The following is a 22186-nucleotide window of genomic DNA, read 5'->3' on the forward strand; positions in this document are numbered from 1 at the left end:
AAAATAATACGGTTGTGAACTTTTGTATCGGCTTTGGTTCAGTGGCAGCATTCTCGACTGAATCAGGAGTTTGTGTGTTCAAGTCGCACTCCTTGGACTTGAGCATATCATCTTGGCTAACACTCAAGTGCAGCACTTGGGGAATTTTGCAATGTTGAAGCTGTTGACTTTCGGATGAAATGTTAAATTGAAGCTCCGTCTGCACCCTCGGGTGGATATGAAAGGTCCCAGAGCATTACTCGAAACAGAGTAGGAGAGTTGCCCCCGTGTCAATATTACTAAAAATGTTCGTAAATGCTCACTAAAAGACTATGTGCATGTGTTTGTATGTGGGGTTGGGGTTGAAGCCCAGTTTGTCACAGAGACAGAATCCAAGCTCTCACAGGGCCAGGATAACCGAGTGGTTATGTCGTTGGCCTTAAACTTCAAAGGGTTTCCCACCGTGGGTTCTTCCCCACTCCTGGTTTCTATTTATTTTAAAACAGATTTCCTCCCATTCTGATCAGTGATGTCCGATTTTCATCGGTTGAATCAACAATTTTCTGTAACTATGTGTCACTCTGAACCGATAATGAAATGAAATTGTGAAATGTATCTGTGTCGCTCGGTCTCTGCCTCTCTCTCTCTCTCCACAGAGCTGTGTATGTGTTTGTATGTCTGAGTCTTTGTCTCTCTCAGTCTGACTCACTCTGTCTGTCCCTGTTTCTCCGTTTGTCTCAGTCTCTCAATCTGTCTCTTTCTCACGGTGCCCACGTCTGTTCCAATGGGATTCTCTCAGATTCTTTGTCTGACTGGCGCTCTCTTTCCCATCATTTCGGTCTGTCCATTTCTTTGCCTGTCTCTGTTAGTCCCTGCCTCTAACCTGAGAAGTATTTCCATCATTTTCTGTTTTAGTTTCTATCTCTTTCTCTCTATCTGTCTCTCTCCTTGTCACTGTCTTTATCATTGTCTTTCTCTCACTCTTTCCCTTTCTCTCTTAATAGATCAAACACACAAATCTCTGTCTCTGTATGTGTTTGAGTCTTTTTCTCACCCAATCTGCCTCTCCTTCTCAGTCTCACACTTTCTGTCTCTCGTTGTCTCTATCTCGGTGTCTGTCTCTCCCTGTTTGTCGGTTTGTCTCTGTCTCTCAATGTGTCTGTCGACTTCTCATGGTGTCCAGTTCTGTTCACAGCTCGATTCCTGCTCCGACAGAGCAGCTATCCGTCAGTTCCTCGTTAGTATAGTGGTGAGTATCCCCGCCTGTCACGCGGGAGACTGGGGTTCAATTCCCCGACGTGGAGGCAGATGTTCCAAAATGTTGATTTTTACTTCTGTTTCTTGATAGATACATGTTAAAAATTCCAGAGCGAAATCGAACTGTGAAAATACAGGTCGAGGAGTTTGCCTCTTCCAGATTTTTAGCAAACGGAGACTTTTTCAGGATTCTTTGGCCGTCTGCTGCACAGAGATGGATGACTGAGTTTTTTCTGAGTAACGTTTAAAAAGCCAGCGACACAGTAGTCGTGGCCGAGTGGTTAAGGCGATGGACTAGAAATCCATTGGGATTTTCCCGCGCAGGTTCGAATCCTGCCGACTACGATTCTCAGCATTTTTCATTCCATTTCACAATTTAACCAGTTCTCTACCAAACTGATCATGTGATAATTGGAATAACGTCCACACCTTTCAACACTGACATTTGTTCTCATTTTTATTAATCTGCAATATTCACGATACATCCGTTTAAAAAATCGCAACTATCAGTCAAAGTTGCGACAGTGATTCAGCCTGTCTATCCCTCGAGATGTCTAAGGCATCTGTGCATGCCCGTTGGTGCGTGTAAATTTTTGGTTATATGTGTCTCTGTGTCTGTCTATCTCTATTTTTGTCTCTGTGTATGTGCAACTGTCTGTGGAAATCATCACCATGAATTTGGTATGTCCTGGAACTTATAAAAAAGACTTGTGGAAAATAATACGGTTGTGAACTTTTGTACCGGCTTTGGTTCAGTGGCAGCATTCTCGACTGAATCAGGAGTTTGTGTGTTCAAGTCGCACTCCTTGGACTTGAGCATATCAACTTGGCTAACACTCAAGTGCAGCACTTGGGGAATTTTGCAATGTTGAAGCTGTTGACTTTCGGATGAAATGTTAAATTGAAGCTCCGTCTGCACCCTCGGGTGGATATGAAAGGTCCCAGAGCATTACTCGAAACAGAGTAGGAGAGTTGCCCCCGTGTAAATATTACTAAAAATGTTCGTAAATGCTCACTAAAAGACTATGTGCATGTGTTTGTATGTGGGGTTGGGGTTGAAGCCCAGTTTGTCACAGAGACAGAATCCAAGCTCTCACAGGGCCAGGATAACCGAGTGGTTATGTCGTTGGCCTTAAACTTCAAAGGGTTTCCCACCGTGGGTTCTTCCCCACTCCTGGTTTCTATTTATTTTAAAACAGATTTCCTCCCATTCTGATCAGTGATGTCCGATTTTCATCGGTTGAATCAACAATTTTCTGTAACTATGTGTCACTCTGAACCGATAATGAAATGAAATTGTGAAATGTATCTGTGTCGCTCGGTCTCTGCCTCTCTCTCTCTCTCCACAGAGCTGTGTATGTGTTTGTATGTCTGAGTCTTTGTCTCTCTCAGTCTGACTCACTCTGTCTGTCCCTGTTTCTCCGTTTGTCTCAGTCTCTCAATCTGTCTCTTTCTCACGGTGCCCACGTCTGTTCCAATGGGATTCTCTCAGATTCTTTGTCTGACTGGCGCTCTCTTTCCCATCATTTCGGTCTGTCCATTTCTTTGCCTGTCTCTGTTAGTCCCTGCCTCTAACCTGAGAAGTATTTCCATCATTTTCTGTTTTAGTTTCTATCTCTTTCTCTCTATCTGTCTCTCTCCTTGTCACTGTCTTTATCATTGTCTTTCTCTCACTCTTTCCCTTTCTCTCTTAATAGATCAAACACACAAATCTCTGTCTCTGTATGTGTTTGAGTCTTTTTCTCACCCAATCTGCCTCTCCTTCTCAGTCTCACACTTTCTGTCTCTCGTTGTCTCTATCTCGGTGTCTGTCTCTCCCTGTTTGTCGGTTTGTCTCTGTCTCTCAATGTGTCTGTCGACTTCTCATGGTGTCCAGTTCTGTTCACAGCTCGATTCCTGCTCCGACAGAGCAGCTATCCGTCAGTTCCTCGTTAGTATAGTGGTGAGTATCCCCGCCTGTCACGCGGGAGACTGGGGTTCAATTCCCCGACGTGGAGGCAGATGTTCCAAAATGTTGATTTTTACTTCTGTTTCTTGGTAGATACATGTTAAATATTCCAGAGCGAAATCGAACTGTGAAAATACAGGTCGAGGAGTTTGCCTCTTCCAGATTTTTAGCAAACGGAGACTTTTTCAGGATTCTTTGGCCGTCTGCTGCACAGAGATGGATGACTGAGTTTTTTCTGAGTAACGTTTAAAAAGACAGCGACACAGTAGTCGTGGCCGAGTGGTTAAGGCGATGGACTAGAAATCCATTGGGATTTTCCCGCGCAGGTTCGAATCCTGCCGACTACGATTCTCAGCATTTTTCATTCCATTTCACAATTTAACCAGTTCTCTTCCAAACTGATCATGTGATAATTGGAATAACGTCCACACCTTTCAACACTGACATTTGTTCTCATTTTTATTAATCTGCAATATTCACGATACATCCGTTTAAAAAATCGCAACAATCAGTCAAAGTTGCGACAGTGATTCAGCCTGTCTATCCCTCGAGATGGCTAAGGCATCTGTGCATGCCCGTTGGTGCGTGTAAATTTTTGGTTATGTGTGTCTCTGTGTCTGTCTATCTCTACTTTTGTCTCTGTGTATGTGCAAATGTGTGTGGAAATCATCATACGAATTTGGTATGTCCTGGAACTTATAAAAAAGACTTGGGGAAAATAATACGGTTGTGAACTTTTGTATCGGCTTTGGTTCAGTGGCAGCATTCTCGACTGAATCAGGAGTTTGTGTGTTCAAGTCGCACTCCTTGGACTTGAGCATTTCATCTTGGCTAACACTCAAGTGCAGCACTTGGGGAATTTTGCAATGTTGAAGCTGTTGACTTTCGGATGAAATGTTAAATTGAAGCTCCGTCTGCACCCTCGGGTGGATATGAAAGGTCCCAGAGCATTACTCGAAACAGAGTAGGAGAGTTGCCCTCGTGTCAATATTCCTCAAAATGTTCGTAAATGCTCACTAAAAGACTATGTGCATGTGTTTGTATGTGGGGTTGGGGTTGAAGCCCAGTTTGTCACAGAGACAGAATCCAAGCTCTCACAGGGCCAGGATAACCGAGTGGTTATGTCGTTGGCCTTAAACTTCAAAGGGTTTTCCACCGTGGGTTCTTCCCCACTCCTGGTTTCTATTTATTTTAACACAGATTTCCTCCCATTCTGATCAGTGATGTCCGATTTTCATCGGTTGAATCAACAATTTTCTGTAACTATGTGTCACTCTGAACCGATAATGAAATGAAATTGTGAAATGTATCTGTGTCGCTCGGTCTCTGCCTCTCTCTCTCTCTCCACAGAGCTGTGTATGTGTTTGTATGTCTGAGTCTTTGTCTCTCTCAGTCTGACTCACTCTGTCTGTCCCTGTTTCTCCGTTTGTCTCAGTCTCTCAATCTGTCTCTTTCTCACGGTGCCCACGTCTGTTCCAATGGGATTCTCTCAGATTCTTTGTCTGACTGGCGCTCTCTTTCCCATCATTTCGGTCTGTCCCTTTCTTTGCCTGTCTCTGTTAGTCCCTGCCTCTAACCTGAGAAGTATTTCCATCATTTTCTGTTTTAGTTTCTATCTCTTTCTCTCTATCTGTCTCTCTCCTTGTCACTGTCTTTATCATTGTCTTTCTCTCACTCTTTCCCTTTCTCTCTTAATAGATCAAACACACAAATCTCTGTCTCTGTATGTGTTTGAGTCTTTTTCTCACCCAATCTGCCTCTCCTTCTCAGTCTCACACTTTCTGTCTCTCGTTGTCTCTATCTCGGTGTCTGTCTCTCCATGTTTGTCGGTTTGTCTCTGTCTCTCAATGTGTCTGTCGACTTCTCATGGTGTCCAGTTCTGTTCACAGCTCGATTCCTGCTCCGACAGAGCAGCTATCCGTCCGTTCCTCGTTAGTATAGTGGTGAGTATCCCCGCCTGTCACGCGGGAGACCGGGGTTCAATTCCCCGACGGGGAGGCAGATGTTTCAAAATGTTGATTTTTACTTCTGTTTCTTGGTAGATACATGTTAAAAATTCCAGAGCGAAATCGAACTGTGAAAATACAGGTAGAGGAGTTTGCCTCTTCCAGATTTTTAGCAAACGGAGACTTTTTCAGGATTCTTTGGCCGTCTGCTGCACAGAGATGGAGGACTGAGTTTTTTCCGAGTAACGTTTAAAAAGCCAGCGACACAGTAGTCGTGGCCGAGTGGTTAAGGCGATGGACTAGAAATCCATTGGGATTTTCCCGCGCAGGTTCGAATCCTGCCGACTACGATTCTCAGCATTTTTCATTCCATTTCACAATTTAACCAGTTCTCTACCAAACTGATCATGTGATAATTGGAATAACGTCCACACCTTTCAACACTGACATTTGTTCTCATTTTTATTAATCTGCAATATTCACGATGCATCCGTTTAAAAAATCGCAACAATCAGTCAAAGTTGCGACAGTGATTCAGCCTGTCTATCCCTCGAGATGGCTAAGGCATCTGTGCATGCCCGTTGGTGCGTGTAAATTTTTGGTTATATGTGTCTCTGTGTCTGTCTATCTCTATTTTTGTCTCTGTGTATGTGCAACTGTCTGTGGAAATCATCACCATGAATTTGGTATGTCCTGGAACTTATAAAAAAGACTTGTGGAAAATAATACGGTTGTGAACTTTTGTACCGGCTTTGGTTCAGTGGCAGCATTCTCGACTGAATCAGGAGTTTGTGTGTTCAAGTCGCACTCCTTGGACTTGAGCATATCAACTTGGCTAACACTCAAGTGCAGCACTTGGGGAATTTTGCAATGTTGAAGCTGTTGACTTTCGGATGAAATGTTAAATTGAAGCTCCGTCTGCACCCTCGGGTGGATATGAAAGGTCCCAGAGCATTACTCGAAACAGAGTAGGAGAGTTGCCCCCGTGTAAATATTACTAAAAATGTTCGTAAATGCTCACTAAAAGACTATGTGCATGTGTTTGTATGTGGGGTTGGGGTTGAAGCCCAGTTTGTCACAGAGACAGAATCCAAGCTCTCACAGGGCCAGGATAACCGAGTGGTTATGTCGTTGGCCTTAAACTTCAAAGGGTTTCCCACCGTGGGTTCTTCCCCACTCCTGGTTTCTATTTATTTTAAAACAGATTTCCTCCCATTCTGATCAGTGATGTCCGATTTTCATCGGTTGAATCAACAATTTTCTGTAACTATGTGTCACTCTGAACCGATAATGAAATGAAATTGTGAAATGTATCTGTGTCGCTCGGTCTCTGCCTCTCTCTCTCTCTCTCCACAGAGCTGTGTATGTGTTTGTATGTCTGAGTCTTTGTCTCTCTCAGTCTGACTCACTCTGTCTGTCCCTGTTTCTCCGTTTGTCTCAGTCTCTCAATCTGTCTCTTTCTCACGGTGCCCACGTCTGTTCCAATGGGATTCTCTCAGATTCTTTGTCTGACTGGCGCTCTCTTTCCCATCATTTCGGTCTGTCCATTTCTTTGCCTGTCTCTGTTAGTCCCTGCCTCTAACCTGAGAAGTATTTCCATCATTTTCTGTTTTAGTTTCTATCTCTTTCTCTCTATCTGTCTCTCTCCTTGTCACTGTCTTTATCATTGTCTTTCTCTCACTCTTTCCCTTTCTCTCTTAATAGATCAAACACACAAATGTCTGTCTCTGTATGTGTTTGAGTCTTTTTCTCACCCAATCTGCCTCTCCTTCTGAGTCTCACACTTTCTGTCTCTCGTTGTCTCTATCTCGGTGTCTGTCTCTCCCTGTTTGTCGGTTTGTCTCTGTCTCTCAATGTGTCTGTCGACTTCTCATGGTGTCCAGTTCTGTTCACAGCTCGATTCCTGCTCCGACAGAGCAGCTATCTGTCAGTTCCTCGTTAGTATAGTGGTGTGTATCCCCGCCTGTCACGCGGGAGACTGGGGTTCAATTCCCTGACGGGGAGGCAGATGTTCCAAAATGTTGATTTTTACTTCTGTTTCTTGGTAGATACATGTTAAAAATTCCAGAGCGAAATCGAACTGTGAAAATACAGGTCGAGGAGTTTGCCTCTTCCAGATTTTTAGCAAACGGAGACTTTTCAGGATTCTTTGGCCGTCTGCTGAACAGAGATGGATGACTGAGTTTTTTCTGAGTAACGTTTAAAAAGCCAGCGACACAGTAGTCGTGGCCGAGTGGTTAAGGCGATGGACTAGAAATCCATTGGGATTTTCCCGCGCAGGTTCGAATCCTGCCGACTACGATTCTCAGCATTTTTCATTCCATTTCACAATTTAACCAGTTCTCTACCAAACTGATCATGTGATAATTGGAATAACGTCCACACCTTTCAACACTGACATTTGTTCTCATTTTTATTAATCTGCAATATTCACGATACATCCGTTTAAAAAATCGCAACAATCAGTCAAAGTTGCGACAGTGATTCAGCCTGTCTATCCCTCGAGATGGCTAAGGCATCTGTGCATGCCCGTTGGTGCGTGTAAATTTTTGGTTATGTGTGTCTCTGTGTCTGTCTATCTCTACTTTTGTCTCTGTGTATGTGCAACTGTGTGTGGAAATCATCATACGAATTTGGTATGTCCTGGAACTTATAAAAACGACTTGGGGAAAATAATACGGTTGTGAACTTTTGTATCGGCTTTGGTTCAGTGGCCGCATTCTCGACTGAATCGGGAGTTTGTCTGTTCAAGTCGCACTCCTGAGACTTGAGCATATCATCTTGGCTAACACTCAAGTGCAGCACTTGGGGAATTTTGTAATGTTGAAGCTGTTGACTTTCGGATGAAATGTTAAATTGAAGCTCCGTCTGCACCCTCGGGTGGATATGAATGTTTCCAGTGCATTACTCGAAAAAGAATAGGAGAGTTGCCACCGTGTCAATATTACTAAAAATGTTCGTAAATGCTCACTGAAAGCCGATGTGCATGTGTTTGTATGTGGGGTTGGGGTTGAAGCCCAGATTCTCACAGAGACAGAATCCAGGTTCTCACAGGACCAGAATAGCCGAGTGGTTGAGGCGTTGGCCTTAAAACTCAATGGGTTTGTCCCGCCTGGGTTCGTCCCCCACTCCTGGTGTCTCTTTAATTTAACACGGATTTCCTCCCATTCTGATCAGTGAGATCGGTTGAATCAGCAATTTTCTGTAACAATGTGACACTCTGAACCGATAATGAAATGAAATTGTGAAATGTATCTGTGTCGCTCGGTTTCTGCCTCTCTCTCTCTCTTCAGAGAGTTTTGTATGTTTGAGTCTTTGTCTCTCTCAGTCTGACTCACTCTGTCTGTCCCTGTTTCTCTGTTTGTCTTTGTCTCTCAATCTGTCTCTTTCTCACGGTGCCACGTCTGGTCCAATGGGATTCTCTCTGACTCTTTGTGTGACTGGCTCTCTCTTTCCCATCATTTCGGTCTGTCCATGTCTTTGCTTGTCTCTGTTAGTCCCTGCCTATAAGCGGTGAAGTAATTCCATCATTTTCTGTTTTAGTCTCTATCGCTCTCTTTCTATCTGTCTCTCTCCTTGTCACTGTCTATATCATTGTCTTTCTCTCACTCTTTCCCTCTCTCTCTTAATAGATCACACACACACATCTCTGTATATGTATATATTTGAGTCTTTTTCTCACTCAGTCTGCCTCTCCTTCTCAGTCTCACACTTTCTGTCTCTCGTTGTCTCTATCTCGCTGTCTGTCTCTCCCTGTTTGTCGGTTTGTCTCTGTCTCTCAATGTGTCTGTCGACTTCTCCTGGTGTCCAGTTCTGTTCACAGTGACTCGACTCCTGCTCTGACAGAACTGGTACCCGTCAGTTCCTCGTTAGTATAGTGGTGAGTATCCCCGCCTGTCACGCGGGAGACCGAGGTTCAATTCCCCGACGGGGAGGCAGTTGTTTCAAGATGTCGAATTTTACTTCTGTTTCTTGGAAGAGATGCATGTTAAAAAGTTCCAGAGCAATATGGAACTGTCAAAAAAACAGGTGGATGAGATTGTCTCGTCCAGATTTTTAGCAAACGGAGAATTTTTCAGGAGTCTTTGGCCGTCTGCTGCACAGAGATGGATGACTGAGTTTTTTCTGAGTAAAGTTTAAAAATGCAGCGACACAGTAGTCGTGGCCGAGTGGTTAAGGCGATGGATTAGAAATCCATTGGGTTATTCCGCGCAGGTTCGAATCCTGCCGACTACGATTCTCAGCATTTTTCATTCCATTTCACAATTTAACCGGTTCTCTGCCAAACTGATCCTGAGATAGATGGAATAACGTCCCACACCTTTCAACTTTGACATTTTTTTCTCATTTTTATTAATCTGCAATATTCACGATACATCCGTTTCAAAAATCGCAAACATCAGTCAAAGTTGCGACAGTGATTCAGCCTATCTATCCCTCGAGATGTCTGAGGCATCTGTGCATGCCTGTTGGTGCGTGCAAATTTTTGGTTATGTGTGTGTGGGTCTCTGTGTCTGTCTATCTATTTATATGTCTCTGTGTATGTGCAACTGTCACTGGAAATCATCACCATGAATTTGGTATGTCGTGGAACTTATAAAAACGACTTGGGGAAAATAATACGGTTGTGAACTTTTGTATCGGCATTGGTTCAGTGGCCGCATTCTCGACTGAATCGGGAGTTTGTCTGTTCAAGTCGCACTCCTGAGACTTGAGCATATCATCTTGGCTAACACTCAAGTGCAGCACTTGGGGAATTTTGTAATGTTGAAGCTGTTGACTTTCGGATGAAATGTTAAATTGAAGCTCCGTCTGCACCCTCGGGTGGATATGAAAGTTTCCAGTGCATTACTCGAAAAAGAATAGGAGAGTTGCCCCCGTGTCAATATTACTAAAAATGTTCGTAAATGCTCACTGAAAGCCGATGTGCATGTGTTTGTATGTGGGCTTGGGGTTGAAGCCCAGATTCTCACAGAGACAGAATCCAGGTTCTCACACGACCAGAATAGCCGTGTGGTTGAGGCGTTGGCCTTAAAACTCAATGGGTTTGTCCCGCGTAAGTTCGTCCCCCACTCCTGGTGTCTCTTTAATTTAACACGGATTTCCTCCCATTCTGATCAGTGAGACCGGATTTTCATCGGTTGAATCAGCAATTTTCTGTAACAATGTGACACTCTGAACCGATAATGAAATGAAATTGTGAAATGTATCTGTGTCGCTCGGTTTCTGCCTCTCTCTCTCTCTCTTCAGAGAGTTTTGTATGTTTGAGTCTTTGTCTCTCTCAGTCTGACTCACTCTGTCTGTCCCTGTTTCTCTGTTTGTCTTTGTCTCTCAATCTGTCTCTTTCTCACGGTGCCACGTCTGGTCCAATGGGATTCTCTCTGACTCTTTGTGTGACTGGCTCTCTCTTTCCAATCATTTAGGTCTGTCCATGTATTTGCTTGTCTCTGTTAGTCCCTGGCTGTAAGCTGAGAAGTATTTCCATCATTTTCTGTTTTAGTCTCTATCGCTCTCTCTCTATCTGTCTCTCTCCTTGTCACTGTCTTTATCATTGTCTTTCTCTCACTCTTTCCCTCTCTCTCTTAATAGATCACACACCCACAGCTCTGTATATGTATATATTTGAGTCTTTTTCTCACTCAGTCTGCCTCTCCTTCTCAGTCTCACACTTTCTGTCTCTCGTTGTCTCTATCTCGCTGTCTGTCTCTCCCTGTTTGTCGGTTTGTCTCTGTCTCTCAATGTGTCTGTCGACTTCTCCTGGTGTCCAGTTCTGTTCACAGTGACTCGATTCCTGCTCTGACAGAACTGGTACCCGTCAGTTCCTCGTTAGTATAGTGGTGAGTATCCCCGCCTGTCACGCGGGAGACCGGGGTTCAATTCCCCGACGGGGAGGCAGATGTTTCAAAATGTTGATTTTTACTTCTGTTTCTTGGTAGATACATGTTAAAAATTCCAGAGCGAAATCGAACTGTGAAAATACAGGTAGAGGAGTTTGCCTCTTCCAGATTTTTAGCAAACGGATACTTTTTCAGGATTCTTTGGCCGTCTGCTGCACAGAGATGGAGGACTGAGTTTTCTCCGAGTAACGTTTAAAAAGCCAGCGACACAGTAGTCGTGGCCGAGTGGTTAAGGCGATGGACTAGAAATCCATTGGGATTTTCCCGCGCAGGTTCGAATCCTGCCGACTACGATTCTCAGCATTTTTCATTCCATTTCACAATTTAACCAGTTCTCTACCAAACTGATCATGTGATAATTGGAATAACGTCCCACACCTTTCAACACTGACATTTGTTCTCATTTTTATTAATCTGCAATATTCACGATACATCCGTTTAAAAAATCGCAACAATCAGTCAAAGTTGCGACAGTGATTCAGCCTGTCTATCCCTCGAGATGGCTAAGGCATCTGTGCATGCCCGTTGGTGCGTGTAAATTTTTGGTTATGTGTGTCTCTGTGTCTGTCTATCTCTATTTTTGTCTCTGTGTATGTGCAACTGTGTGTGGAAATCATCATACGAATTTGGTATGTCCTGGAACTTATAAAAAAGACTTGGGGAAAATAATACGGTTGTGAACTTTTGTATCGGATTTGGTTCAGTGGCAGCATTCTCGACTGAATCAGGAGTTTGTGTGTTCAAGTCGCACTCCTTGGACTTGAGCATATCATCTTGGCTAACACTCAAGTGCAGCACTTGGGGAATTTTGCAATGTTGAAGCTGTTGACTTTCGGATGAAATGTTAAATTGAAGCTCCGTCTGCACCCTCGGGTGGATATGAAAGGTCCCAGAGCATTACTCGAAACAGAGTAGGAGAGTTGCCCCCGTGTCAATATTCCTCAAAATGTTCGTAAATGCTCACTAAAAGACTATGTGCATGTGTTTGTATGTGGGGTTGGGGTTGAAGCCCAGTTTGTCACAGAGACAGAATCCAAGCTCTCACAGGGCCAGGATAACCGAGTGGTTATGTCGTTGGCCTTAAACTTCAAAGGGTTTTCCAACGTGGGTTCTTCCCCACTCCTGGTTTCTATTTATTTTAACACAGATTTCCTCCCATTCTGATCAGTGATGTCCGATTTTCATCGGTTGAATCAACAATTTTCTGTAACTATGTGTCACTCTGAACCGATAATGAAATGAAATTGTGAAATGTATCTGTGTCGCTCGGTCTCTGCCTCTCTCTCTCTCTCCACAGAGCTGTGTATGTGTTTGTATGTCTGAGTCTTTGTCTCTCTCAGTCTGACTCACTCTGTCTGTCCCTGTTTCTCCGTTTGTCTCAGTCTCTCAATCTGTCTCTTTCTCACGGTGCCCACGTCTGTTCCAATGGGATTCTCTCAGATTCTTTGTCTGACTGGCTCTCTCTTTCCCATCATTTCGGTCTGTCCATTTCTTTGCCTGTCTCTGTTAGCCCCTGCCTCTAACCTGAGAATCATTTCCATCATTTTCTGTTTTAGTCTCTATCTCTTTCTCTCTATCTGTCTCTCTCCTTGTCACTGTCTTTATCATTGTCTTTCTCTCACTCTTTCCCTTTCTCTCTTAATAGATCAAACACACAAATATCTGTCTCATTATGTGTTTGTGTCTTTTTCTCACCCAATCTGCCTCTCCTTCTCAGTCTCACACTTTCTGTCTCTCGTTGTCTCTATCTCGGTGTCTGTCTCTCCCTGTTTGTCGGTTTGTCTCTGTCTCTCAATGTGTCTGTCGACTTCTCATGGTGTCCAGTTCTGTTCACAGCTCGATTCCTGCTCCGACAGAGCAGCTATCCGTCAGTTCCTCGTTAGTATAGTGGTGAGTATCCCCGCCTGTCACGCGGGAGACCGGGGTTCAATTCCCCGACGGGGAGGCAGATGTTTCAAAATGTTGATTTTTACTTCTGTTTCTTGGTAGATACATGTTAAAAATTCCAGAGCGAAATCGAACTGTGAAAATACAGGTAGAGGAGTTTGCCTCTTCCAGATTTTTAGCAAACGGAGACTTTTTCAGGATTCTTTGGCCGTCTGCTGCACAGAGATGGAGGACTGAGTTTTTTCGGAGTAACGTTTAAAAAGCCAGCGACACAGTAGTCGTGGCCGAGTGGTTAAGGCGATGGACTAGAAATCCATTGGGATTTTCCCGCGCAGGTTCGAATCCTGCCGACTACGATTCTCAGCATTTTTCATTCCATTTCACAATTTAACCAGTTCTCTACCAAACTGATCATGTGATAATTGGAATAACGTCCCACACCTTTCAACACTGACATTTGTTCTCATTTTTATTAATCTGCAATATTCACGATACATCCGTTTAAAAAATCGCAACAATCAGTCAAAGTTGCGACAGTGATTCAGCCTGTCTATCCCTCGAGATGGCTAAGGCATCTGTGCATGCCCGTTGGTGCGTGTAAATTTTTGGTTATGTGTGTCTCTGTGTCTGTCTATCTCTATTTTTGTCTCTGTGTATGTGCAACTGTGTGTGGAAATCATCATACGAATTTGGTATGTCCTGGAACTTATAAAAAAGACTTGGGGAAAATAATACGGTTGTGAACTTTTGTATCGGATTTGGTTCAGTGGCAGCATTCTCGACTGAATCAGGAGTTTGTGTGTTCAAGTCGCACTCCTTGGACTTGAGCATATCATCTTGGCTAACACTCAAGTGCAGCACTTGGGGAATTTTGCAATGTTGAAGCTGTTGACTTTCGGATGAAATGTTAAATTGAAGCTCCGTCTGCACCCTCGGGTGGATATGAAAGGTCCCAGAGCATTACTCGAAACAGAGTAGGAGAGTTGCCCCCGTGTCAATATTCCTCAAAATGTTCGTAAATGCTCACTAAAAGACTATGTGCATGTGTTTGTATGTGGGGTTGGGGTTGAAGCCCAGTTTGTCACAGAGACAGAATCCAAGCTCTCACAGGGCCAGGATAACCGAGTGGTTATGTCGTTGGCCTTAAACTTCAAAGGGTTTTCCAACGTGGGTTCTTCCCCACTCCTGGTTTCTATTTATTTTAACACAGATTTCCTCCCATTCTGATCAGTGATGTCCGATTTTCATCGGTTGAATCAACAATTTTCTGTAACTATGTGTCACTCTGAACCGATAATGAAATGAAATTGTGAAATGTATCTGTGTCGCTCGGTCTCTGCCTCTCTCTCTCTCTCCACAGAGCTGTGTATGTGTTTGTATGTCTGAGTCTTTGTCTCTCTCAGTCTGACTCACTCTGTCTGTCCCTGTTTCTCCGTTTGTCTCAGTCTCTCAATCTGTCTCTTTCTCACGGTGCCCACGTCTGTTCCAATGGGATTCTCTCAGATTCTTTGTCTGACTGGCTCTCTCTTTCCCATCATTTCGGTCTGTCCATTTCTTTGCCTGTCTCTGTTAGCCCCTGCCTCTAACCTGAGAATCATTTCCATCATTTTCTGTTTTAGTCTCTATCTCTTTCTCTCTATCTGTCTCTCTCCTTGTCACTGTCTTTATCATTGTCTTTCTCTCACTCTTTCCCTTTCTCTCTTAATAGATCAAACACACAAATATCTGTCTCATTATGTGTTTGTGTCTTTTTCTCACCCAATCTGCCTCTCCTTCTCAGTCTCACACTTTCTGTCTCTCGTTGTCTCTATCTCGGTGTCTGTCTCTCCCTGTTTGTCGGTTTGTCTCTGTCTCTCAATGTGTCTGTCGACTTCTCATGGTGTCCAGTTCTGTTCACAGCTCGATTCCTGCTCCGACAGAGCAGCTATCCGTCAGTTCCTCGTTAGTATAGTGGTGAGTATCCCCGCCTGTCACGCGGGAGACCGGGGTTCAATTCCCCGACGGGGAGGCAGATGTTTCAAAATGTTGATTTTTACTTCTGTTTCTTGGTAGATACATGTTAAAAATTCCAGAGCGAAATCGAACTGTGAAAATACAGGTAGAGGAGTTTGCCTCTTCCAGATTTTTAGCAAACGGAGACTTTTTCAGGATTCTTTGGCCGTCTGCTGCACAGAGATGGAGGACTGAGTTTTTTCGGAGTAACGTTTAAAAAGCCAGCGACACAGTAGTCGTGGCCGAGTGGTTAAGGCGATGGACTAGAAATCCATTGGGATTTTCCCGCGCAGGTTCGAATCCTGCCGACTACGATTCTCAGCATTTTTCATTCCATTTCACAATTTAACCAGTTCTCTACCAAACTGATCATGTGATAATTGGAATAACGTCCCACACCTTTCAACACTGACATTTGTTCTCATTTTTATTAATCTGCAATATTCACGATACATCCGTTTAAAAAATCGCAACAATCAGTCAAAGTTGCGACAGTGATTCAGCCTGTCTATCCCTCGAGATGGCTAAGGCATCTGTGCATGCCCGTTGGTGCGTGTAAATTTTTGGTTATGTGTGTCTCTGTGTCTGTCTATCTCTATTTTTGTCTCTGTGTATGTGCAACTGTCAGTGGAAATCATCATACGAATTTAGTATGTCCTGGAACTTATAAAAAAGACTTGGGGAAAATAATACGGTTGTGAACTTTTGTATCGGCTTAGGTTCAGTGGCAGCATTTTCGACTGAATCAGAAGTTTGTGTGTTCAAGTCGCACTCCTTGGACTTGAGCATTTCATCTTGGCTAACACTCAAGTGCAGCACTTGGGGAATTTTGCAATGTTGAAGCTGTTGACTTTCGGATGAAATGTTAAATTGAAGCTCCGTCTGCACCCTCGGGTGGATATGAAAGGTCCCAGAGCATTACTCGAAACAGAGTAGGAGAGTTGCCCTCGTGTCAATATTCCTCAAAATGTTCGTAAATGCTCACTAAAAGACTATGTGCATGTGTTTGTATGTGGGGTTGGGGTTGAAGCCCAGTTTGTCACAGAGACAGAATCCAACCTCTCACAGGGCCAGGATAACCGAGTGGTTATGTCGTTGGCCTTAAACTTCAAAGGGTTTTCCACCGTGGGTTCTTCCCCACTCCTGGTTTCTATTTATTTTAACACAGATTTCCTCCCATTCTGATCAGTGATGTCCGATTTTCATCGGTTGAATCAACAATTTTCTGTAACTATGTGTCACTCTGAACCGATAATGAAATGAAATTGTGAAATGTATCTGTGTCGCTCGGTCTCTGCCTCTCTCTCTCTCTCCACAGAGCTGTGTATGTGTTTGTATGTCTGAGTCTTTGTCTCTCTCAGTCTGACTCACTCTGTCTGTCCCTGTTTCTCCGTTTGTCTCAGTCTCTCAATCTGTCTCTTTCTCACGGTGCCCACGTCTGTTCCAATGGGATTCTCTCAGATTCTTTGCCTGACTGGCTCTCTCTTTCCCATCATTTCGGTCTGTCCATTTCTTTGCCTGTCTCTGTTAGCCCCTGCCTCTAACCTGAGAATCATTTCCATCATTTTCTGTTTTAGTCTCTATCTCTTTCTCTCTATCTGTCTCTCTCCTTGTCACTGTCTTTATCATTGTCTTTCTCTCACTCTTTCCCTTTCTCTCTTAATAGATCAAACACACAAATCTCTGTCTCTGTATGTGTTTGTGTCTTTTTCTCACCCAATCTGCCTCTCCTTCTCAGTCTCGCACTTTCTGTCTCTCGTTGTCTCTATCTCGGTGTCTGTCTCTCCCTGTTTGTCGGTTTGTCTCTGTCTCTCAATGTGTCTGTCGACTTCTCATGGTGTCCAGTTCTGTTCACAGCTCGATTCCTGCTCCGACAGAGCAGCTATCCGTCAGTTCCTCGTTAGTATAGTGGTGAGTATCCCCGCCTGTCACGCGGGAGACCGGGGTTCAATTCCCCGACGGGGAGGCAGATTTTTCAAAATGTTGATTTTTACTTCTGTTTCTTGGTAGATACATGTTAAAAATTCCGGAGCGAAATCGAACTGTGAAAATACAGGTAGAGGAGTTTGCCTCTTCCAGATTTTTAGCGAACGGAGACTTTTTCAGGATTCTTTGGCCGTCTGCTGCACAGAGATGGATGACTGAGTTTTTTCTGAGTAACGTTTAAAAAGCCAGCGACACAGTAGTCGTGGCCGAGTGGTTAAGGCGATGGACTAGAAATCCATTGGGATTTTCCCGCGTAGGTTCGAATCCTGCCGACTACGATTCTCAGCATTTTTCATTCCATTTCACAATTTAACCAGTTCTCTACCAAACTGATCATGTGATAATTGGAATAACGTCCCACACCTTTCAACACTGACATTTGTTCTCATTTTTATTAATCTGCAATATTCACGATACATCCGTTTAAAAAATCGCAACAATCAGTCAAAGTTGCGACAGTGATTCAGCCTGTCTATCCCTCGAGATGGCTAAGGCATCTGTGCATGCCCGTTGGTGCGTGTAAATTTTTGGTTATGTGTGTCTCTGTGTCTGTCTATCTCTATTTTTGTCTCTGTGTATGTGCAACTGTCAGTGGAAATCATCATACGAATTTAGTATGTCCTGGAACTTATAAAAAAGACTTGGGGAAAATAATACGGTTGTGAACTTTTGTATCGGCTTAGGTTCAGTGGCAGCATTCTCGACTGAATCAGAAGTTTGTGTGTTCAAGTCGCACTCCTTGGACTTGAGCATTTCATCTTGGCTAACACGCAAGTGCAGCACTTGGGGAATTTTGCAATGTTGAAGCTGTTGACTTTCGGATGAAATGTTAAATTGAAGCTCCGTCTGCACCCTCGGGTGGATATGAAAGGTCCCAGAGCATTACTCGAAACAGAGTAGGAGAGTTGCCCTCGTGTCAATATTCCTCAAAATGTTCGTAAATGCTCACTAAAAGACTATGTGCATGTGTTTGTATGTGGGGTTGGGGTTGAAGCCCAGTTTGTCACAGAGACAGAATCCAACCTCTCACAGGGCCAGGATAACCGAGTGGTTATGTCGTTGGCCTTAAACTTCAAAGGGTTTTCCACCGTGGGTTCTTCCCCACTCCTGGTTTCTATTTATTTTAACACAGATTTCCTCCCATTCTGATCAGTGATGTCCGATTTTCATCGGTTGAATCAACAATTTTCTGTAACTATGTGTCACTCTGAACCGATAATGAAATGAAATTGTGAAATGTATCTGTGTCGCTCGGTCTCTGCCTCTCTCTCTCTCTCCACAGAGCTGTGTATGTGTTTGTATGTCTGAGTCTTTGTCTCTCTCAGTCTGACTCACTCTGTCTGTCCCTGTTTCTCCGTTTGTCTCAGTCTCTCAATCTGTCTCTTTCTCACGGTGCCCACGTCTGTTCCAATGGGATTCTCTCAGATTCTTTGCCTGACTGGCTCTCTCTTTCCCATCATTTCGGTCTGTCCATTTCTTAGCCTGTCTCTGTTATCCCCTGCCTCTAACCTGAGAATCATTTCCATCATTTTCTGTTTTAGTCTCTATCTCTTTCTCTCTATCTGTCTCTCTCCTTGTCACTGTCTTTATCATTGTCTTTCTCTCACTCTTTCCCTTTCTCTCTTAATAGATCAAACACACAAATCTCTGTCTCTGTATGTGTTTGTGTCTTTTTCTCACCCAATCTGCCTCTCCTTCTCAGTCTCGCACTTTCTGTCTCTCGTTGTCTCTATCTCGGTGTCTGTCTCTCCCTGTTTGTCGGTTTGTCTCTGTCTCTCAATGTGTCTGTCGACTTCTCATGGTGTCCAGTTCTGTTCACAGCTCGATTCCTGCTCCGACAGAGCAGCTATCCGTCAGTTCCTCGTTAGTATAGTGGTGAGTATCCCCGCCTGTCACGCGGGAGACCGGGGTTCAATTCCCCGACGGGGAGGCAGATTTTTCAAAATGTTGATTTTTACTTCTGTTTCTTGGTAGATACATGTTAAAAATTCCGGAGCGAAATCGAACTGTGAAAATACAGGTAGAGGAGTTTGCCTCTTCCAGATTTTTAGCGAACGGAGACTTTTTCAGGATTCTTTGGCCGTCTGCTGCACAGAGATGGATGACTGAGTTTTTTCTGAGTAACGTTTAAAAAGCCAGCGACACAGTAGTCGTGGCCGAGTGGTTAAGGCGATGGACTAGAATCCCGCGTAGGTTCGAATCCTGCCGACTACGATTCTCAACATTTTTCATTCCATTTCACAATTTAACCAGTTCTCTACCAAACTGATCATGTGATAATTGGAATAACGTCCCACACCTTTCAACACTGACATTTGTTCTCATTTTTATTAATCTGCAATATTCACGATACATCCGTTTAAAAAATCGCAACAATCAGTCAAAGTTGCGACAGTGATTCAGCCTGTCTATCCCTCGAGATGGCTAAGGCATCTGTGCATGCCCGTTGGTGCGTGTAAATTTTTGGTTATGTGTGTCTCTGTGTCTGTCTATCTCTATTTTTGTCTCTGTGTATGTGCAACTGTCAGTGGAAATCATCATACGAATTTAGTATGTCCTGGAACTTATAAAAAAGACTTGGGGAAAGTAATACGGTTGTGAACTTTTGTATCGGCTTAGGTTCAGTGGCAGCATTCTCGACTGAATCAGAAGTTTGTGTGTTCAAGTCGCACTACTTGGACTTGAGCATTTCATCTTGGCTAACACTCAAGTGCAGCACTTGGGGAATTTTGCAATGTTGAAGCTGTTGACTTTCGGATGAAATGTTAAATTGAAGCTCCGTCTGCACCCTCGGGTGGATATGAAAGGTCCCAGAGCATTACTCGAAACAGAGTAGGAGAGTTGCCCTCGTGTCAATATTCCTCAAAATGTTCGTAAATGCTCACTAAAAGACTATGTGCATGTGTTTGTATGTGGGGTTGGGGTTGAAGCCCAGTTTGTCACAGAGACAGAATCCAAGCTCTCACAGGGCCAGGATAACCGAGTGGTTATGTCGTTGGCCTTAAACTTCAAAGGGTTTTCCACCGTGGGTTCTTCCCCACTCCTGGTTTCTATTTATTTTAACACAGATTTCCTCCCATTCTGATCAGTGATGTCCGATTTTCATCGGTTGAATCAACAATTTTCTGTAACTATGTGTCACTCTGAACCGATAATGAAATGAAATTGTGAAATGTATCTGTGTCGCTCGGTCTCTGCCTCTCTCTCTCTCTCCACAGAGCTGTGTATGTGTTTGTATGTCTGAGTCTTTGTCTCTCTCAGTCTGACTCACTCTGTCTGTCCCTGTTTCTCCGTTTGTCTCAGTCTCTCAATCTGTCTCTTTCTCACGGTGCCCACGTCTGTTCCAATGGGATTCTCTCAGATTCTTTGCCTGACTGGCTCTCTCTTTCCCATCATTTCGGTCTGTCCATTTCTTTGCCTGTCTCTGTTAGCCCCTGCCTCTAACCTGAGAATCATTTCCATCATTTTCTGTTTTAGTCTCTATCTCTTTCTCTCTATCTGTCTCTCTCCTTGTCACTGTCTTTATCATTGTCTTTCTCTCACTCTTTCCCTTTCTCTCTTAATAGATCAAACACACAAATCTCTGTCTCTGTATGTGTTTGTGTCTTTTTCTCACCCAATCTGCCTCTCCTTCTCAGTCTCGCACTTTCTGTCTCTCGTTGTCTCTATCTCGGTGTCTGTCTCTCCCTGTTTGTCGGTTTGTCTCTGTCTCTCAATGTGTCTGTCGACTTCTCATGTCCAGTTCTGTTCACAGCTCGATTCCTGCTCCGACAGAGCAGCTATCCGTCAGTTCCTCGTTAGTATAGTGGTGAGTATCCCCGCCTGTCACGCGGGAGACCGGGGTTCAATTCCCCGACGGGGAGGCAGATTTTTCAAAATGTTGATTTTTACTTCTGTTTCTTGGTAGATACATGTTAAAAATTCCGGAGCGAAATCGAACTGTGAAAATACAGGTAGAGGAGTTTGCCTCTTCCAGATTTTTAGCGAACGGAGACTTTTTCAGGATTCTTTGGCCGTCTGCTGCACAGAGATGGATGACTGAGTTTTTTCTGAGTAACGTTTAAAAAGCCAGCGACACAGTAGTCGTGGCCGAGTGGTTAAGGCGATGGACTAGAAATCCATTGGGATTTTCCCGCGAAGGTTCGAATCCTGCCGACTACGATTCTCAGCATTTTTCATTCCATTTCACAATTTAACCAGTTCTCTACCAAACTGATCATGTGATAATTGGAATAACGTCCCACACCTTTCAACACTGACATTTGTTCTCATTTTTATTAATCTGCAATATTCACGATACATCCGTTTAAAAAATCGCAACAATCAGTCAAAGTTGCGACAGTGATTCAGCCTGTCTATCCCTCGAGATGGCTAAGGCATCTGTGCATGCCCGTTGGTGCGTGTAAATTTTTGGTTATGTGTGTCTCTGTGTCTGTCTATCTCTATTTTTGTCTCTGTGTATGTGCAACTGTCAGTGGAAATCATCATACGAATTTAGTATGTCCTGGAACTTATAAAAAAGACTTGGGGAAAATAATACGGTTGTGAACTTTTGTATCGGCTTAGGTTCAGTGGCAGCATTCTCGACTGAATCAGAAGTTTGTGTGTTCAAGTCGCACTCCTTGGACTTGAGCATATTATCTTGGCTAACACTCAAGTGCAGCACTTGGGGAATTTTGCAATGTTGAAGCTGTTGACTTTCGGATGAAATGTTAAATTGAAGCTCCGTCTGCACCCTCGGGTGGATATGAAAGGTCCCAGAGCATTACTCGAAACAGAGTAGGAGAGTTGCCCCCGTGTCAATATTCCTCAAAATGTTCGTAAATGCTCACTAAAAGACTATGTGCATGTGTTTGTATGTGGGGTTGGGGTTGAAGCCCAGTTTGTCACAGAGACAGAATCCAAGCTCTCACAGGGCCAGGATAACCGAGTGGTTATGTCGTTGGCCTTAAACTTCAAAGGGTTTTCCAACGTGGGTTCTTCCCCACTCCTGGTTTCTATTTATTTTAACACAGATTTCCTCCCATTCTGATCAGTGATGTCCGATTTTCATCGGTTGAATCAAAAATTTTCTGTAACTGTGTGACACTCTGAACCGATAATGAAATGAAATTGTGAAATGTATCTGTGTCGCTCGGTCTCTGCCTCTCTCTCTCTCTCCACAGAGCTGTGTATGTGTTTGTATGTCTGAGTCTTTGTCTCTCTCAGTCTGACTCACTCTGTCTGTCCCTGTTTCTCCGTTTGTCTCAGTCTCTCAATCTGTCTCTTTCTCACGGTGCCCACGTCTGTTCCAA

At 43.8% G+C, this 22186-nt stretch overlaps 18 non-coding genes across 18 annotated transcripts; all 18 read left to right on the forward strand.

The window, feature by feature from the left end:
• The first annotated feature begins 1499 nt into the window (after positions 1-1499).
• Positions 1500-1581, forward strand: trnas-aga (transfer RNA serine (anticodon AGA)). The gene has a single exon. It is a non-coding gene; the product is annotated as a tRNA-Ser (tRNA).
• Positions 1582-3449: 1868 nt separating this feature from the next.
• On the forward strand, positions 3450-3531 carry trnas-aga (transfer RNA serine (anticodon AGA)). The gene has a single exon. It is a non-coding gene; the product is annotated as a tRNA-Ser (tRNA).
• A 1579-nt stretch (positions 3532-5110) lies between these two features.
• On the forward strand, positions 5111-5182 carry trnad-guc (transfer RNA aspartic acid (anticodon GUC)). The gene has a single exon. It is a non-coding gene; the product is annotated as a tRNA-Asp (tRNA).
• Positions 5183-5398: 216 nt separating this feature from the next.
• trnas-aga (transfer RNA serine (anticodon AGA)) lies at positions 5399-5480 on the forward strand. The gene has a single exon. It is a non-coding gene; the product is annotated as a tRNA-Ser (tRNA).
• Positions 5481-7349: 1869 nt separating this feature from the next.
• On the forward strand, positions 7350-7431 carry trnas-aga (transfer RNA serine (anticodon AGA)). Its single transcript has one exon. It is a non-coding gene; the product is annotated as a tRNA-Ser (tRNA).
• A 1562-nt stretch (positions 7432-8993) lies between these two features.
• On the forward strand, positions 8994-9065 carry trnad-guc (transfer RNA aspartic acid (anticodon GUC)). Its single transcript has one exon. It is a non-coding gene; the product is annotated as a tRNA-Asp (tRNA).
• A 220-nt stretch (positions 9066-9285) lies between these two features.
• On the forward strand, positions 9286-9366 carry trnas-aga (transfer RNA serine (anticodon AGA)). Its single transcript has one exon. It is a non-coding gene; the product is annotated as a tRNA-Ser (tRNA).
• Positions 9367-10950: 1584 nt separating this feature from the next.
• Positions 10951-11022, forward strand: trnad-guc (transfer RNA aspartic acid (anticodon GUC)). The gene has a single exon. It is a non-coding gene; the product is annotated as a tRNA-Asp (tRNA).
• A 216-nt stretch (positions 11023-11238) lies between these two features.
• trnas-aga (transfer RNA serine (anticodon AGA)) lies at positions 11239-11320 on the forward strand. Its single transcript has one exon. It is a non-coding gene; the product is annotated as a tRNA-Ser (tRNA).
• A 1580-nt stretch (positions 11321-12900) lies between these two features.
• Positions 12901-12972, forward strand: trnad-guc (transfer RNA aspartic acid (anticodon GUC)). The gene has a single exon. It is a non-coding gene; the product is annotated as a tRNA-Asp (tRNA).
• A 216-nt stretch (positions 12973-13188) lies between these two features.
• On the forward strand, positions 13189-13270 carry trnas-aga (transfer RNA serine (anticodon AGA)). The gene has a single exon. It is a non-coding gene; the product is annotated as a tRNA-Ser (tRNA).
• A 1580-nt stretch (positions 13271-14850) lies between these two features.
• trnad-guc (transfer RNA aspartic acid (anticodon GUC)) lies at positions 14851-14922 on the forward strand. The gene has a single exon. It is a non-coding gene; the product is annotated as a tRNA-Asp (tRNA).
• A 216-nt stretch (positions 14923-15138) lies between these two features.
• trnas-aga (transfer RNA serine (anticodon AGA)) lies at positions 15139-15220 on the forward strand. The gene has a single exon. It is a non-coding gene; the product is annotated as a tRNA-Ser (tRNA).
• A 1580-nt stretch (positions 15221-16800) lies between these two features.
• Positions 16801-16872, forward strand: trnad-guc (transfer RNA aspartic acid (anticodon GUC)). The gene has a single exon. It is a non-coding gene; the product is annotated as a tRNA-Asp (tRNA).
• A 216-nt stretch (positions 16873-17088) lies between these two features.
• Positions 17089-17170, forward strand: trnas-aga (transfer RNA serine (anticodon AGA)). Its single transcript has one exon. It is a non-coding gene; the product is annotated as a tRNA-Ser (tRNA).
• A 1580-nt stretch (positions 17171-18750) lies between these two features.
• Positions 18751-18822, forward strand: trnad-guc (transfer RNA aspartic acid (anticodon GUC)). The gene has a single exon. It is a non-coding gene; the product is annotated as a tRNA-Asp (tRNA).
• A 1861-nt stretch (positions 18823-20683) lies between these two features.
• Positions 20684-20755, forward strand: trnad-guc (transfer RNA aspartic acid (anticodon GUC)). Its single transcript has one exon. It is a non-coding gene; the product is annotated as a tRNA-Asp (tRNA).
• Positions 20756-20971: 216 nt separating this feature from the next.
• trnas-aga (transfer RNA serine (anticodon AGA)) lies at positions 20972-21053 on the forward strand. The gene has a single exon. It is a non-coding gene; the product is annotated as a tRNA-Ser (tRNA).
• Positions 21054-22186: the final 1133 nt, after the last annotated feature.

The sequence above is a fragment of the Pristiophorus japonicus genome, chromosome 23 (genome assembly GCF_044704955.1).
Source record: "Pristiophorus japonicus isolate sPriJap1 chromosome 23, sPriJap1.hap1, whole genome shotgun sequence".
Lineage (NCBI taxonomy): Eukaryota > Metazoa > Chordata > Chondrichthyes > Pristiophoridae > Pristiophorus > Pristiophorus japonicus.